The sequence below is a fragment of the Schistocerca serialis genome, chromosome 3 (assembly GCF_023864345.2).
Source record: "Schistocerca serialis cubense isolate TAMUIC-IGC-003099 chromosome 3, iqSchSeri2.2, whole genome shotgun sequence".
Classification (NCBI taxonomy): domain Eukaryota; kingdom Metazoa; phylum Arthropoda; class Insecta; order Orthoptera; family Acrididae; genus Schistocerca; species Schistocerca serialis.
In genome coordinates this window covers 1,068,014,483-1,068,033,679 of record NC_064640.1, presented here as the reverse complement: position 1 = coordinate 1,068,033,679, position 19,197 = coordinate 1,068,014,483, and positions in this window count along the sequence as shown.

Below are 19,197 nucleotides of genomic sequence, written 5' to 3'. Positions count from 1 at the left end.
ACCTGCAGTGGTGTATCGGAAACAAATACTGGTATCGCAGGGAAAGCTCAAATCACTGGCTGTAAGAAGAGTGTCTATTCTTGCATTCAAGGCTGCATTGTGCCTTTTGTATTTAATTCCGATATAATTTCAGTGTTACATCGTCAACGTGTATGTCCAGGGAATACATTGAACCTGCAGTGGTATGTCGGAAACTAATACTGGTCTCACAGTGAATGCTCAAAGCACCGACTGTAAGAAGAGTCCCTATTCTTGTACTTAAGGCGGCATTGTGCCTTTTGTATTTAATTCCGATGCGATTTCTGTGTTTCATCTCCAATGTGAAGGACCAAGGAATACATTGAACCTGCAGTGGTGTATCGGAAACTAATACTGGTCTCACACTAAAGGATCAAAGCACAGACTCCAAGAAGTCTCACTCATTTTGCACTTATGTTGGCATTGTGCTTATGTATTTAATTCCGATGTAATTGCAGTGTTTCATCGTCAATGTGTATGTAATGGGAATAAATTGAACCTGCAGTGGTGTATCGGAAACTAATACTGGTCTCACAGGGAATGCTCAAAGCACCGACTGTAAGAAGAGTCTCTATTCTTGTACTTACGGCGGCATTGTGCCTTTTGTATTTAATTCCGATGCGATTTCAGTGTTTCATCGTCAATGTGAAGGACCAAGGAATACATTGACCCTGCAGTGGTGTATCGGAAACTAATACCGGTCTCACAGGAAAGGATCAAAGCACAGACTCTAAGAAGTCTCACTCTTCTTGCACTTATGGCGGAATGGTTCGTTTTGTATTTAATTCCGATGTAATTTCAGTGTTTCATCGAAAATATGTATGTCCAAAGAATACACTGAACCTGCAGTGGTGTATCGGAAACTAATACTGGTCTCACAGGGAATGCTCAAAGCACCCACTGTAAGAAAAGTTTCTAATCTTGTACTTAAGGCGGCTTTGTGCCTTTTGTATTTAATTCTGATGCGATTTCTGTGTTTCATCGTCCAAGTGAAGGTCCAAGGAATACATTGAAGCTGCAGTGGTGTATCGGAAACTAATACTGGTCTCACAGGGAATGCGCAAAGCACCGACTGTAAGAAGAGTCTGTATTGTTGTACTTAAGGTGGCATTTTGCCTTTTCTATTTAATTCCGATGCAATTTCTATGTATCTTCGTCAATGTGAAGGTCCTAGGAATACATTGAACTGCAGTGGTGTATCGGAAACTAATACTAGTCTCACAGGGAATGCTCAAAGCACCGACTGTAAGAAGAGTTTCTATACTTGTACTTAAGGCGGCATTATACCTTTTGTTTTTAATTCAGATGCGATTTCTGTGTTTCATCGTCAATGAGAAGGTCGAAGGAATACATTGAAACTGCAGTGGTGTATCGGAAACTAATACTGGTCTCACAGGGAATGCTCAAAGCACCGATTGTATGAAGAGTCTCAATTCTTGTACTGAAGGTGGCATTGAGCATTATGTACTTAATTCCGATGCGATTTCTATGTTTCATCGTCCATGTGAAGGTCCAAGGAATACATTGCACTTGCTGTGGTGTATCGGAAACTAATTCTGGTCTCACACGGAATGCTGAAAGCACCGACTGTAAGAAGAGTCTCTATTCTTGTACTCAAGGCGGCATTGAGCATTTTGTATTTAATTCCGATGCTATTTCTGTGTTTTATCGTCAATGTGAAGGTCCAAGGATTACATTACACCTTCAGTGGTGTATCGGAAACTAATACTGGTCTCACAGGAAAGGATCAAAGCACAGACTCCAAGAAGTGTCACTCTTCTTGCACTTATGGCGGTATTGTGCCTTTTGTATTTAAATCCGATGCGATTTCAGTGTTTCATCTTCAATGTGTAAGTCCGAGGAATACATTGAACCTGCAGTGCTGTATGGGAAACTAATACTGGTCTCACAGTAAAGGATCAAAGCACAGACTCTAAGAAGTCTCACTCTTCTTGCACTTGTGGCGGCATTGTGCCTTATGTATTTAATTCCGATGCGATTTCTGTATTTCATCGTCAATATGAAGGGCCAAGGAATACATTGAACCTGCAGTGGTGTATCGGAAACTAATACTGGTCTCCCAGGAAAGGATAAAAGCACAGACTCTAAGAAGTCTCATTCTTCTTGTACTTAAGGCGGCATTGAGTCTTTTATATTTAATTCCGATGTAATTTCAGTGTTTCATCGTCAATGTGTATGTCCAAGGAATACATTGAACCTGCAGCGGTGTATCGGAAACTAATACTGGTCTCACAGGGAAAGCTCAAAGCACCGACTGTAAGCAGAATCAATATTCTTGTACCTTAGGCGTCATTGTGCCTTTTGTATTTAATTCCGATGCGATTTCTGTGTTTCATCGTCAATGTGATGGTCCAAGGAATACATTGAACCTGCAGTGATGTATCGGAAACAAATACTGGTCTCACAGGGAATGCTCAAATCACCGGCTGTAAGAAGAGTGTCTATTCTTGCATTCAAGGCTGCATTGTGCCTTTTGTATTTAATTCCGATATAATTTCAGTGTTACATCGTCAATGTGTATGTCCAAGGAATACATTGAACCTGCAGTGGTGTATCGGAAACTAATACTGGTCTCACAGGGAATGCTCAAAGCACCCACTGTAAGAAAAGTTTCTAATCTTGCACTTAAGGCGGCTTTGTGCCTTTTGTATTTAATTCTGATGCGATTTCTGTGTTTCATCGTCAATGTGAAGGTCCAAGGAATACATTGAACCTGCAGTGGTGTATCGGAAACTAATACTGGTCTCACAGGGAAAGCTCAAAGCACCGACTGTAAGCAGAATCAATATTCTTGTACCTTAGGCGTCATTGTGCCTTTTGTATTTAATTCGGATGCGATTTCTGTGTTTCATCGTCAATATCAAGGTCCTAGGAATACATTGAACCAGGAGTGATGTATCGGAAACTAATACTGGTCTCACAGGGAATGCTCAAAGCATCGACTGTAAGAAGAGTCTCTATTCTTGTACTTAAGGCGGCATTGTGCCTTTTGTATTTAATTCCGATGCGATTTCTGTGTTTCATCGTCAATGTGAAGGTCCTAGGAATACATTGAACCTGCAGTGGTGTATCGGAAACTAATTATGGTCTCACAGGAAAGGATCAAGGCACAGACTCCAAGAAGTGTCACTCTTCTTCCACTTAAGGCGGCATTTTGCCTTTTGTATTTAATTCCGATGTAATATCAGTGTTTCATCGTCAATGTGTATGTACAAGGAATACATTCAACCTGCAGTGTTGTGTCGGAAACTAATACTGGTCTCACAGGGAATGCTCAAAGCACCGACTGTATGAACAGTTTCTATTCTTGTACTTATGGTGGCATTGTGCCGTTTGTATATAATTCCGATGCGATTTCTGTGTTTCATCGTCAATCTGAAGGTCCGAGGAATACACTGAACCTGCAATGGTGTATCGGAAACTAATACTGGTCTCACAGGGAATGCTCAAAGCACCCACTGTAATAAAAGTTTCTAATCATGTACTTAAGGCGGCTTTGGGCCTTTTGTATTTAATTCCGATGCGATTTCTCTGTCTCATCGTCAATGTGAAGGTCCAAGGAATACATTGAACATGCAGTGGTGTATCGGAAACATAACCTGGTCTCACATGGAATGCGCATAGCACCGACTGTAAGAAGAGTCTGTATTGTTGTACTAAAGGCGGCATTATACCTTTTCTATTTAATTCCGATGCGATTTCTATGTTTCTTCGTCAATGTGAAGGTCCTAGGAATACATTGAACTTGCAGTGGTGTCGCGGAAACTAATACTGGACTCACAGGGAATGCTCAAATCACCGACTGTAAGAAGAGTTTCTATTCTTGTACTTATGGCGGCATTGTGCCTTTTGTATTTAATTCAGATGCGATTTCTGTGTTTCATCGTCAATGTGAAGGTCCAAGGAATACATTTAGCCTGCAGTGGTGTATGGGATACTATTACTGGTCTCACAGGGAATGCTCAAAGAACCGACTGTAAGTAGAGTCTCTATTCTTGTACTTAAGGCGGCATTGTGCCTTTTGTATTTAATTCCGATGCGATTTCTGTGTTTCATCGTCAATGTGATGGTCCAAGGAATACATTGAACCTGCAGTGATGTATCGGAAACAAATACTGGTCTCGCAGGGAATGCTCAAATCACCGGCTGTAAGAAGAGTGTCTATTCTTGCATTCAAGGCTGCATTGTGCCTTTTGTATTTAATTCCGATATAATTTCAGTGTTACATCGTCAATGTGTATGTCCAAGGAATACATTGAACCTGCAGTGGTGTATCGGAAACTAATACTGGTCTCACAGGAATGGATCAAAGCACAGACTCTAAGAAGTCTCACTCCTTTTGCACTTATGTTGGCATTGTGCTTATGTATTTAATTCCGATGTAATTGCAGTGTTTCATCGTCAATGTGTATGTAATGGGAATAAATTGAACCTGCAGTGGTGTATCGGAAACTAATACTGGTCTCACAGGGAATGCTCAAAGCACCGACTGTAAGAAGAGTCTCTATTCTTGTACTTAAAGCGGCATTGTGCCTTTTGTATTTAATTCCGATGCGATTTCAGTGTTTCATCATCAATGTGAAGGACCAAGAATACATTGACCCTGCAGTGGTGTATCGGAAACTAAAACCGGTCTCACAGGAAAGGATCAAAGCACAGACTCTAAGAAGTCTCACTCTTCTTGCACTTATGGCGGAATTGTTCGTTTTGTATTTAATTCCGATGTAATTTCAGTGTTTCATCGAAAATATGTATGTCCAAAGAATACACTGAACCGGCAGTGGTGTATCGGAAACTAATACTGGTCTCACAGGGAATGCTCAAAGCACCGACTGTAAGAAATGTCTCTATTCCTGTACTTAAGTCGGCATTGTGCATTATGTATTTAACTCCGATGCGATTTCTGTATTTCATCGTCAATATGAAGAGCCAAGGAATACATTGAACCTGCAGTGGTGTATCGGAAACTAATACTGGTCTCCCAGGAATGGATAAAATCACAGACTCAAAGAAGTCTCATTCTTCTTGTACTTAAGGCGGCATTGAGTCTTTTGTATTTAATTCCGATGTAATTTCAGTGTTTCATCGTCAATGTGTATGTCCAAGGAATACATTGAATCTGCAGTGGTGTATCGGAAACTAATACTGGTCTCACAGGGAATGCTGAAAGCACCCATTGTAAGAAAAGTTTCTAATCTTGTACTTAAGGCAGCTTTGTGCCTTTTGTATTTAATTCTGATGCGATTTCTGTGTTTCATCGTCCATGTGAAGGTCCAAGGAATACATTGAAGCTGCAGTGGAGTATCGGAAACTAACACTGGTCTCACAGGGAATGCGCAAAGCACCGACTGTAAAAAGAGTCTGTATTGTTGTACTTAAGGCGGCATTTTGCCTTTTCTATTTAATTCCGATGCGATTTCTATGTCTCTTCGTCAATGTGAAAGTCCTAGGAATACATTGAACTGCAGTGGTGTTTCGGAAACTAATACTAGTCTCACAGGGAATGCTCAAAGCACCGACTGTAAGAAGAGTTTCTATACTTGTACTTAAGGCGGCATTATGCCTTTTGTTTTTAATTCAGATGCGATTTCTGTGATTCATCGTCAATGTGAAGGTCGAAGGAATACATTGAACCTACAGTGGTGTATCGGAAACTAATATTGGTCTCACAGGGAATGCTCAAAGCACCGATTGTAAGAAGAGTCTCAATTCTTGTACTGAAGGTGGCATTGAGCATTATGTATTTAATTCCAATGCGATTTCTATGTTTCATCGTCAATGTGAAGGTCCAAGGAATACATTGCACCTGCAGTGGTGTATCGGAAACTAATTCTGGTCTCACACGGAATGCTGAAAGCACTGACTGTAAGAAGAGTCTCTATTCTTGTACTCAAGGCGGCATTGAGCATTTAGTACTTTATTCCGATACGATATCTGTGTTTCATCGTCAACGTGATGGTCCAAGGAATACAGTGAACCTGCTGTATTGTATCGGAAACTAATACTGGTCTCACAGGGTATGCTCAAAGCACCGACTGTAAGAAGAGTCTCTTTCTTGTACTTAAGTCGGCATTGTGCCTTATGTATTTAATTCCGATGCGATTTCTGTATTTCATCGTCAATATGAAGGGCCAAGGAATACATTGAACCTGCAGTGCTGTATCGGAAACTAATACTGGTCTCCCAGGAAAGGATAAAAGCACAGACTCTAAGAAGTCTCATTCTTCTTGTACTTAAGGCGGCATTGAGTCTTTTGTATTTAATTCCGATGTAATTTCAGTGTTTCATCGTCAATGTGTATGTCCAAGGAATACATTGAACCTGCAGCGGTGTATCGGAAACTAATACTGGCCTCTCAGGGAATGCTCAAAGCACCGACTCTCAGAACAGTCCCTATTCTTGTACTTATGGTGGCATTGTGCATTTTGTATTTCATTTCGATGCGATTTCTGTGTTTCATCGTCAATGTGAAGGTCCGAGGAATACACTGAACCTGCAGTGGTGTATCGGAAACAAATACTGGTCTCACAGGGTATGCTCAAAGCACCCACTGTAAGAAAAGTTTCTAATCTTGTACTTAAGGCGGCTTTGTGCCTTTTGTATTTAATTCAGATGCGATTTCTGTGTTTCATCGTCAATGTGAATGTCCAAGGAATACATTGAACCTGCAGTGGTGTATCGGAAACTAATACTGGTCTCACAGGGAATGCGCAAAGCACCGACTGTAAGAAAAGTCTGTATTGTTGTACTTATGGCGGCATTTGGCCTCTTCTATTTAATTCCGATGCGATTTCTATGTTTCTTCGTCAATGTGAAGGTCCTAGGAATACATTGAACCTGCAGTGGTGAATCGGAAACTAATACTGGTCTCACAGGGAATGCTCAAAGCGTCGACTGTAAGAATTGTTTCTATTCTTGTACTTATGGTGGCATTGTGCCTTTTGTATTTAATTCCAATGCGATTCCTGTGTTTCATCGTCAATGTGAAGGTCCAAGGAATACACTGAACCTGCAGTGGTGTATCGGAAACTAATACTCGTCTCACAGGGAATACTCAAAAACCGACGGTAAGAAGAGTCTCTATTCTTGAATTTAAGGCGGCATTGTGCCTTTTGTATTTAATTCCGATGCGATTTTTGTTTTTCATCGTAAATGTGAAGCTCCGAGGAATACATTGAACCTGCAGTGGTGTACCGGAAACTAATACTGGTCTCACAGGGAATGCTCAAAGCACCTACCGTAAGAAGAGTCTCTATTCTTGTACTTAAGGCGGCATTGTGCCTTTTGTATTTAATTCCGATTCGATTTCTGTGTTTCATCGTCAATGTGAAGGTCCAAGGAATACGTTGAACCTGCAGTGGTGTATCGGAAACTAATACTGGTCTCACAGGAAAGGATTAAAGCACAGACTCTAAGAAGTCTCACTCTTCTTGCACTTATGACGGAATTGTTCGTTTTGTATTTAATTCCGATGTAATTTCAGTGTTTCATCGTCAATGTGTATGTCCAAGGAATACATTGAACCTGCAGTGGTGTATCGGAAACTAATACTGGTCTCACAGGGAATGCTCAAAGCGTCGACTGTAAGAATTGTTTCTATTCTCGTACTTATGGTGGCATTGTGCCTTTTGTATTTAATTCCGATGCGATTCCTGTGTTTCATCGTCAATGTGAAGGTCCAAGGAATACACTGAACCTGCAGTGGTGTATTGGAAACTAATACTGGTCACACAGGGAATGCCCAAAGCACCGACTGTAAGAAAACTTTCTAATCATGTACTTGAGGCGGCTTTGTGCCTTTTGTATTTAATTCCGATGCGATTTCTGTGTTTCATCGTCAATGTGAATGTCCAAGGAATACATTGAACCTGCAGTGGTGTATCGGAAACTAATACTGGTCTCACAGGGAATGCGCAAAGCAGCGACTGTAAGAAAAGTCTGTATTGTTGAACTTATGGCGGGATTTGGCCTCTTCTATTTAATTCCGATGCGATTTCTATGTTTCTTCGTCAATGTGAAGGTCCTAGGAATACATTGAACCTGCAGTGGTGAATCGGAAACTAATACTGGTCTTACAGGGAATGCTCAAAGCGTCGACTGTAAGAATTGTTTCTATTCTTGTACTTATGGTGGCATTGTGCCTTTTGTATTTAATTCCGATGCGATTCCTGTGTTTCATCGTCAATGTGAAGGTCCAAGGAATACACTGAACCTGCAGTGGTGTATCGGAAACTAATACTCGTCTCACAGGGAATACTCAAAAACCGACTGTAAGAAGAGTCTCTATTCTTGAATTTAAGGCGGCATTGTGCCTTTTGTATTTAATTCCGATGCGATTTTTGTTTTTCATCGTAAATGTGAAGCTCCGAGGAATACATTGAACCTGCAGTGGTGTACCGGAAACTAATACTGGTCTCACAGGGAATGCACAAAGCACCTACCGTAAGAAGAGTCTCTATTCTTGTACTTAAGGCGGCATTGTGCCTTTTGTATTTAATTCCGATTCGATTTCTGTGTTTCATCATCAATGTGAGGGTCCAAGGAATACATTGAACCTGCAGTGGTGTATCGGAAACTAATACTGGTCTCACAGGAAAGGATTAAAGCACAGACTCTAAGAAGTCTCACTCTTCTTGCACTTATGACGGAATTGTTCGTTTTGTATTTAATTCCGATGTAATTTCAGTGTTTCATCGTCAATGTGTATGTCCAAGGAATACATTGAACCTGCAGTGGTGTATCGGAAACTAATACTGGTCTCACAGGGAATGCTCAAAGCGTCGACTGTAAGAATTGTTTCTATTCTTGTACTTATGGTGGCATTGTGCCTTTTGTATTTAATTCCGATGCTATTCCTGTGTTCCATCGTCAATGTGAAGGTCCAAGGAATACACTGAACCTGCAGTGGTGTATCGGAAACTAATACTGGTCACACAGGGAATGCCCAAAGCACCGACTGTAAGAAAACTTTCTAATCTTGTACTTGAGGCGGCTTTGTGCCTTTTGTATTTAATTCCGATGCGATTTCTGTGTTTCATCGTCAATGTGAAGGTCCAAGGAATACATTAAACCTGCAGTGGTGTATCGGAAACTAATACTGGTCTCACAGGGAATGCTCAAGGCACCGACTGTACGAAGAGTCACTATTCTTGTACTTGAGGCGACATTGTGCATTTTGTATTTAATTCCGATGCAATTTCTGTGTTCCATCGTCAATGTGAAGATCCAAGGAATACATTGAACCTGCAGTGGTGTATCGGAAACTAATACTCGTCTCACAGGGAATACTCAAAAACCGACTGTAAGAAGAGTCTCTATTCTTGAATTTAAGGCGGCATTGTGCCTTTTGTATTTAATTCCGATGCGATTTTTGTTTTTCATCGTAAATGTGAAACTCCGAGGAATACATTGAACCTGCAGTGGTGTACCGGGAACTAATACTGGTCTCACAGGGAATGCTCAAAGCACCTACCGTAAGAAGAGTCTCTATTCTTGTACTTAAGGCGGCATTGTGCCTTTTGTATTTAATTCCGATTCGATTTCTGTGTTTCATCGTCAATGTGAAGGTCCAAGGAATACATTGAGCCTGCAGTGGTGTATCGGAAACTAATACTGGTCTCACACGGAATGCTGAAAGCACCGACTGTAAGAAGAGTCTCTATTCTTGTAGTAACGCGGCAGTTTGCCTTTTGTATTTAATTCAGATGCGATTTCTGTGTTTCATCGTCAATGTGAAGGGCGCAGGAATACATTGAACCTGCAGTGGTGTATCGGAAACTGACACTGGTCTCACAGGGAATGCTCAAAGCACCGATTGTAAGAAGAGTCTCTATTCTTGTACTGAAGGCGGCATTAAGCATTATGTATTTAATTCCGATGCGATATCTATGTTTCATCGTCAATGTGAAGGTATAAGGAATACATTGCACCTGCAGTGGTGTATTGGAAACTAATTCTGGTCTCACACGGAATGCTGAAAGCACCGACTGTAAGAAGAGTCTCTATTCTTGTACTGAAGGCGGCATTGAGCATTTTGTATTTAATTCCGATGCGATTTCTGTGTTTCATCGTCAATGTGAAGGTCCAAGGATTACATTGCACCTGCAGTGGTGTATCGGAAACTAATACTGGTCTCACAGGAAAGGATTAAAGCACAGACTCTAAGAAGTCTCACTCTTCTTGCACTTATGGCGGAATTGTTCGTTTTGTATTAAATTCCGTTGTAATTTCAGTGTTTCATCGTCAATGTGTATGTCCAAGGAATACATTGCGCCTGCAGTGGTGTATCGGAATCTAATACTGGTCTCACAGGGAATGCGCAAGGCACCAACTGTAAGAAGAGTCTGTATTCTTGTACTTAAGGCGGCACTTTGCCTTTTGTATTTAATTCCGATGCGATTTCTGTGGTTCTTGGTCAATGTGAAGGTCCTAGGAATACATTGAACCTGCAGTTGTCTATCGGAAACTAATAATGGTCTCACAAGGAATGCTCAAAGCACCGACTGTAAGAAGAGTCTCTATTCTAGCATTTAAGGTGGCATTGTGCCTCTTGTATTGATTCCGATATAATTTCTGTTTTTCATCGGCATTGTCAATGTCCAAGGAATACATTGAACCTGCAGTGGTGTATTGCAAACTAATACTGGTCTCACAGGGAATGCTCAAAGCACCGACTGTAAGAAGAGTCTCTATTCTTGTACTTAAGGCAGCATTGTGCCTTTTGTATATAATTCCGATGTAAATTCAGTGTTTCATCGTCAATGTGTATGTCCAGTCAATACATTGAACCTGCAGTGGTGTATCGGAAGCTAATACTTGGCTCACAGGGAATGCTCAAGGCACCGACTGTACGAAGAGTCACTATTCTTGTACTTGAGGCTACATTGTGCCTTTTGTATTTAATTCCGATGCAATTTCTGTGTTTCATCGTCATTGTGAAGATCCAAGGAATACATTGAACCTGTAGTGGTGTATCGGAAACTAATACTGGTCACACAGGGAATGCTCAAAGTACCGACTGTAAGAAAAGTTTCTAATCTTGTACTTGAGACGGCTTTGTGCCTTTTGTATTTCATTCCGATCCGATTTCTGTGCTTCATCGTCAATGTGAAAGTCCAAGGAATATATTGTACCTGCAGTGGTGTATCGGAAACTAATACTGGTCTCACAGGGAATGCTCAAAGCACCGACCGTAAGAAGAGTCTCTGTTCTTGTACTTAAGGCGGCGTTGTGCCTTTTGTATTTAATTCCGATGCGATTTCGTTGTTTCATCGTCAATGTGAAGGTTCAAGGAATACATTGAACCTGCAGTGGTGTATCGGAAACTAATACTCGTCTCTCAGGGAATACTCAAAAACCGACTGTAAGAAGAGTCTCTATTATTGAATTTAAGGCGGCATTGTGCCTTTTGTATTTAATTCCGATGCGATTTTTGTTTTTCATCGTAAATGTGAAGCTCCGAGGAATACATTGAACCTGCAGTGGTGTACCGGAAACTAATACTGGTCTCACAGGGAATGCTCAAAGCACCTACCATAAGAAGAGTCTCTATTCTTGTACTTAAGGCGGCATTGTGCCTTTAGTATTTAATTCCGATTCGATTTCTGTGTTTCATCGTCAATGTGAAGGTCCAAGGAATACATTGAACCTGCAGTGGTGTATCGGAAACTAATACTGGTCTCACACGGAATGCTGAAAGCACCGACTGTAAGAAGAGTCTCTATTCTTGTAGTAACGCGGCAGTTTGCCTTTTGTATTTAATTCAGATGCGATTTCTGTGTTTCATCGTCAATGTGAAGGGCGCAGGAATACATTGAACCTGCAGTGGTGTATCGGAAACTGATACTGGTCTCACAGGGAATGCTCAAAGCACCGATTGTAAGAATAGTCTCTATTCTTGTACTGAAGGCGGCATTAAGCATTAAGTATTTAATTCCGATGCGATTTCTATGTTTCATCGTCAATGTGAAGGTATAAGGAATACATTGCACCTGCAGTGGTGTATTGGAAACTAATTCTGGTCTCACACGGAATGCTGAAAGCACCGACTGTAAGAAGAGTCTCTATTCTTGTACTGAAGGCGGCATTGAGCATTTTGTATTTAATTCCGATGCGATTTCTGTGTTTCATCGTCAATGTGAAGGTCCAAGGAATACATTGCACCTGCAGTGGTGTATCGGAAACTAATACTGGTCTCACAGGAAAGGATTAAAGCACAGACTCTAATAAGTCTCACTCTTCTTGCACTTATGGCGGAATTGTTCGTTTTGTATTAAATTCCGTTGTAATTTCAGTGTTTCATCGTCAATGTGTATGTCCAAGGAATACATTGCGCCTGCAGTGGTGTATCGGAAACTAATACTGGTCTCACAGGGAATGCGCAAGGCACCAACTGTAAAATGAGTCTGTATTCTTGTACTTAATGCGGCATTTTGCCTTTTGTATTTAATTCCGATGCGATTTCTGTGGTTCTTCGTCAATGTGAAGGTCCTAGGAATACATTGAACCTGCAGTGGTCTATCGGAAACTTATAATGGTCTCACAAGGAATGCTCAAAGCACCGACTGTAAGAAGAGTCTCTATTCTAGCATTTAAGGTGGCATTGTGCCTCTTGTATTTAATTCCGATATAATTTCTGTTTTTCATCGGCAATGTCAATGTCCAAGGAATACATTGAACCTGCAGTGGTGTATTGCAAATTAATACTGGTCTCACAGGGAATGCTCAAAGCACCGACTGTAAGAAGAGTCTATATTCTTGTACCAAAGGCGGCAATGTGCCTTTTGTATTTAATTCCGATTTGATTTCTGTATTTCATCGTCAATGTGAAGGACCAAGGAATACATTGAACTTGCAGTGGTGTATCGGAAACTAATACTGATCTCACAGGAAAGGATAAAAACACAGACTCTAAGAAGTGTCACTCTTCTTGTAGTTAAGGCGGCATTGAGTCTTTTGTATTTAATTCCGATGTGATTTCAGTGTTTCATCGTCAATGTGTATGTCCAAGGAATACATTGAACCTGCAGTGGTGTATCGGAAACTAATACTGGTCTCACAGGGAATACTCAAAATACAGACTGTAAGAAGAGTCTCTATTCTTATATTTAAGGCAGCATTGTGCCTTTTGTATTTAATTCCGGTGCGATTTCTGTCTTTCATCGTCAATGTGAATGTCCAAGGAATACATTGAACCTGGATTGGTGTATCGGAAACTAATTCTAGTCTCACAGGGAATGCTCAAAGCACCGACCGTAAGAAGAGTCTCTATTCTTGTACATAAGGCGGCATTGTGCCTTTTGTACTTAAAGCCGATGCGATTTCTGTGGTTCATCGTCAATGTGAAGGTCCAAGGAGTACATTGAACCTGCAGTGGTGTATCGGAAACTAATACTGGTCTCACAGGGAATGCTTAAAGCACCGACTGTAAGAAGAGTCTCTATTCTTGTACTTAAGGCGGTATTGTGCCTTTTGTATTTAATTCCGATGCGATTTCTGTGTTTCATCGTCAATGTGAAGGTCCAAGGAATACACTGAACCTGCAGTGGTGTATCGGAAAGTAATACTGGTCGCACAGGGATTGCTCAAAGTACCGACTGTAAGAAAAGTTTCTAATCTTGTACTTGAGACGGCTTTGTGCCTTTTGTATTTCATTCCGATCCGATTTCTGTGCTTCATCGTCAATGTGAAGGTCCAAGGAATATATTGTACCTGCAGTGGTGTATCGGAAACTAATACTGGTCTCACAGGGAATGCTCAAAGCACCGACCGTAAGAAGAGTCTCTATTCTTATACTTAAGGCGGCGTTGTGCCTTTTGTATTTAATTCCGATGCGATTTCGTTGTTTCATCGTCAATGTGAAGGTTCAAGGAATACATTGAACCTGCAGTGGTGTATCGGAAACTAATACTGGTCTCACAGGGAATGCTCAAAGCACCGACTGTAAGAAGTGTCTCTATTCTTGTACTTTTGGTGGCATTGTGCCTTTTGTATTTAATTCCGATGCGATTTCTGTGTTTCATCGTCAATGTGAGGGTCCAAGGAATACACTGAACCTGTAGTGGTGTATCGGAAACTAATACTGGTCACACAGGGAATGCTCAAAGTACCGACTGTAAGAAAAGTTTCTAATCTTGTACTTGAGACGGCTTTGTGCTTTTTGTATTTAATTCCGATGCGACTTCTGTGTTTCATCGTCAATGTGAAGGTCCAAGGAATACATTGAACCTGCAGTGGTGTATCGGAAACTAATACTGGTCTCACAGGGAAAGCTCAAAGCACCGACTGTAAGCAGAATCAATATTCTTGTACCTTAGGCGTCATTGTGCCTTTTGTATTTAATTCGGATGCTATTTCTGTGTTTCATCGTCAATATCAAGGTCCAAGGAATACATTGAACCAGGAGTGATGTATCGGAAACTAATACTGGTCTCACAGGGAATGCTCAAAGCATCGACTGTAAGAAGAGTCTCTATTCTTGTACTTAAGGCGGCATTGTGCCTTTTGTATTTAATTCCGATGCGATTTCTGTGTTTCAACGTCAATGTGAAGGTCCTAGGAATACATTGAACCTGCAGTGGTGTATCGGAAACTAATTATGGTCTCACAGGAAAGGATCAAGGCACAGACTCCAAGAAGTGTCACTCTTCTTCCACTTAAGGCGGCATTTTGCCTTTTGTATTTAATTCCGATGAAATATCAGTGTTTCATCGTCAATGTGTATGTACAAGGAATCCATTCAACCTGCAGTGTTGTGTCGGAAACTAATACTGGTCTCACAGGGAATGCTCAAAACACCGACTGTATGAACAGTTTCTATACTTGTACTTATGGTGGCATTGTGCCGTTTGTATATAATTCCGATGCGATTTCTGTGTTTCATCGTCAATCTGAAGGTCCGAGGAATACACTGAACCTGCAATGGTGTATCGGAAACTAATACTGGTCTCACAGGGAATGCTCAAAGCACCCACTGTAAGAAAAGTTTCTAATCATGTACTTAAGGCGGCTTTGGGCCTTTTGTATTTAATTCCGATGCGATTTCTCTGTCTCATCGTCAATGTGAAGGTCCAAGGAATACATTGAACATGCAGTGGTGTATCGGAAACATAACCTGGTCTCACATGGAATGCGCAAAGCACCGACTGTAAGAAGAGTCTGTATTGTTGTACTAAAGGCGGCATTTTACCTTTTCTATTTAATTCCGATGCGATTTCTATGTTTCTTCGTCAATGTGAAGGTCCTAGGAACACATTGAAATTGCAGTGGTGTCGCGGAAACTAATACTGGACTCACAGGGAATGCTCAAATCACCGACTGTAAGAAGAGTTTCTATTCTTGTACTTATGGCGGCATTGTGCCTTTTGTATTTAATTCAGATGCGATTTCTGTGTTTCATCGTCAATGTGAAGGTCCAAGGAATACATTTAACCTGCAGTGGTGTATGGGAAACTATTACTGGTCTCACAGGGAATGCTCAAAGAACCGACTGTAAGAAGAGTGTCTATTCTTGCATTCAAGGCTGCATTGTGCCTTTTGTATTTAATTCCGATATAATTTCAGTGTTACATCGTCAATGTGTATGTCCAAGGAATACATTGAACCTGCAGTGGTGTATCGGAAACTAATACTGGTCTCACAGGAAAGGATCAAAGCACAGACTCTAAGAAGTCTCACTCCTTTTGCACTTATGTTGGCATTGTGCTTATGTATTTAATTCCGATGTAATTGCAGTGTTTCATCGTCAATGTGTATGTAATGGGAATAAATTGAACCTGCAGTGGTGTATTGGAAACTAATACTGGTCTCACAGGGAATGCTCAAAGCACCGACTGTAAGAAGAGTCTCTATTCTTGTACTTAAAGCGGCATTGTGCCTTTTGTATTTAATTCCGATGCGATTTCAGTGTTTCATCATCAATGTGAAGGACCAAGAATACATTGACCCTGCAGTGGTGTATCGGAAACTAAAACCGGTCTCACAGGAAAGGATCGAAGCACAGACTCTATGAAGTCTCACTGTTCTTGCACTTATGGCGGAATTGTTCGTTTTGTATTTAATTCCGATGTAATTTCAGTGTTTCATCGAAAATGTGTATGTCCAAAGAATACACTGAACCGGCAGTGGTGTATCGGAAACTAATACTGGTCTCACAGGGAATGCTCAAAGCACCGACTGTAAGAAATGTCTCTATTCCTGTACTTAAGTCGGCATTGTGCATTATGTATTTAACTCCGATGCGATTTCTGTATTTCATCGTCAATATGAAGAGCCAAGGAATACATTGAACCTGCAGTGGTGTATCGGAAACTAATACTGGTCTCCCAGTAAAGGATAAAATCACAGACTCAAAGAAGTCTCATTCTTCTTGTACTTAAGGCAGCATTGAGTCTTTTGTATTTAATTCCGATGTAATTTCAGTGTTTCATCGTCAATGTGAAGGTTCAAGGAATACATTGAACCTGCAGTGGTGTATCGGAAACTAATACTGGTCTCACAGGGAATGCTCAAAGCACCGACTGTAAGAAGAGTCTATATTCTTGTACCAAAGGCGGCAATGTGCCTTTTGTATTTAATTCCGATTTGATTTCTGTATTTCATCGTCAATGTGAAGGACCAAGGAATACATTGAACTTGCAGTGGTGTATCGGAAACTAATACTGATCTCACAGGAAAGGATAAAAACACAGACTCTAAGAAGTGTCACTCTTCTTGTAGTTAAGGCGGCATTGAGTCTTTTGTATTTAATTCCGATGTGATTTCAGTGTTTCATCGTCAATGTGTATGTCCAAGGAATACATTGAACCTGCAGTGGTGTATCGGAAACTAATACTGGTCTCACAGGGAATACTCAAAATACAGACTGTAAGAAGAGTCTCTATTCTTATATTTAAGGCAGCATTGTGCCTTTTGTATTTAATTCCGGTGCGATTTCTGTGTTTCATCGTCAATGTGAATGTCCAAGGAATACATTGAACCTGGATTGGTGTATCGGAAACTAATTCTAGTCTCACAGGGAATGCTCAAAGCACCGACCGTAAGAAGAGTCTCTATTCTTGTACATAAGGCGGCATTGTGCCTTTTGTACTTAAATCCGATGCGATTTCTGTGGTTCATCGTCAATGTGAAGGTCCAAGGAGTACATTGAACCTGCAGTGGTGTATCGGAAACTAATACTGGTCTCACAGGGAATGCTCAAAGCACCGACTGTAAGAAGAGTCTCTATTCTTGAAATTAAGGCGGCATTGTGCCTTTTGTATTTAATTCCGATGCGATTTTTGTTTTTCATCGTAAATGTGAAGCTCCGAGGAATACATTGAACCTGCAGTGGTGTACCGGAAACTAATACTGGTCTCACAGGGAATGCACAAAGCACCTACCGTAAGAAGAGTCTCTATTCTTGTACTTAAGGCGGCATTGTGCCTTTTGTATTTAATTCCGATTCGATTTCTGTGTTTCATCGTCAATGTGAGGGTCCAAGGAATACATTGAACCTGCAGTGGTGTATCGGAAACTAATACTGGTCTCACAGGAAAGGATTAAAGCACAGACTCTAAGAAGTCTCACTCTTCTTGCACTTATGACGGAATTGTTCGTTTTGTATTTAATTCCGATGTAATTTCAGTGTTTCATCGTCAATGTGTATGTCCAAGGAATACATTGAACCTGCAGTGGTGTATCGGAAACTAATACTGGTCTCACAGGGAATGCTCAAAGCGTCGACTGTAAGAATTGTTTCTATTCTTGTACTTATGGTGGCATTGTGCCTTTTGTATTTAATTCCGATGCTATTCCTGTGTTTCATCGTCAATGTGAAGGTCCAAGGAATACACTGAACCTGCAGTGGTGTATCGGAAACTAATACTGGTCACACAGGGAATGCCCAAAGCACCGACTGTAAGAAAACTTTCTAATCTTGTACTTGAGGCGGCTTTGTGCCTTTTGTATTTAATTCCGATGCGATTTCTGTGTTTCATCGTCAATGTGAAGGTCCAAGGAATACATTAAACCTGCAGTGGTGTATCGGAAACTAATACTGGTCTCACAGGGAATGCTCAAGGCACCGACTGTACGAAGAGTCACTATTCTTGTACTTGAGGCGACATTGTGCATTTTGTATTTAATTCCGATGCAATTTCTGTGTTCCATCGTCAATGTGAAGATCCAAGGAATACATTGAACCTGCAGTGGTGTATCGGAAACTAATACTCGTCTCACAGGGAATACTCAAAAACCGACTGTAAGAAGAGTCTCTATTCTTGAATTTAAGGCGGCATTGTGCCTTTTGTATTTAATTCCGATGCGATTTTTGTTTTTCATCGTAAATGTGAAACTCCGAGGAATACATTGAACCTGCAGTGGTGTACCGGAAACTAATACTGGTCTCACAGGGAATGCTCAAAGCACCTACCGTAAGAAGAGTCTCTATTCTTGTACTTAAGGCGGCATTGTGCCTTTTGTATTTAATTCCGATTCGATTTCTGTGTTTCATCGTCAATGTGAAGGTCCAAGGAATACATTGAGCCTGCAGTGGTGTATCGGAAACTAATACTGGTCTCACACGGAATGCTGAAAGCACCGACTGTAAGAAGAGTCTCTATTCTTGTAGTAACGCGGCAGTTTGCCTTTTGTATTTAATTCAGATGCGATTTCTGTGTTTCATCGTCAATGTGAAGGGCGCAGGAATACATTGAACCTGCAGTGGTGTATCGGAAACTGACACTGGTCTCACAGGGAATGCTCAAAGCACCGATTGTAAGAAGAGTCTCTATTCTTGTACTGAAGGCGGCATTAAGCATTATGTATTTAATTCCGATGCGATATCTATGTTTCATCGTCAATGTGAAGGTATAAGGAATACATTGCACCTGCAGTGGTGTATTGGAAACTAATTCTGGTCTCACACGGAATGCTGAAAGCACCGACTGTAAGAAGAGTCTCTATTCTTGTACTGAAGGCGGCATTGAGCATTTTGTATTTAATTCCGATGCGATTTCTGTGTTTCATCGTCAATGTGAAGGTCCAAGGATTACATTGCACCTGCAGTGGTGTATCGGAAACTAATACTGGTCTCACAGGAAAGGATTAAAGCACAGACTCTAAGAAGTCTCACTCTTCTTGCACTTATGGCGGAATTGTTCGTTTTGTATTAAATTCCGT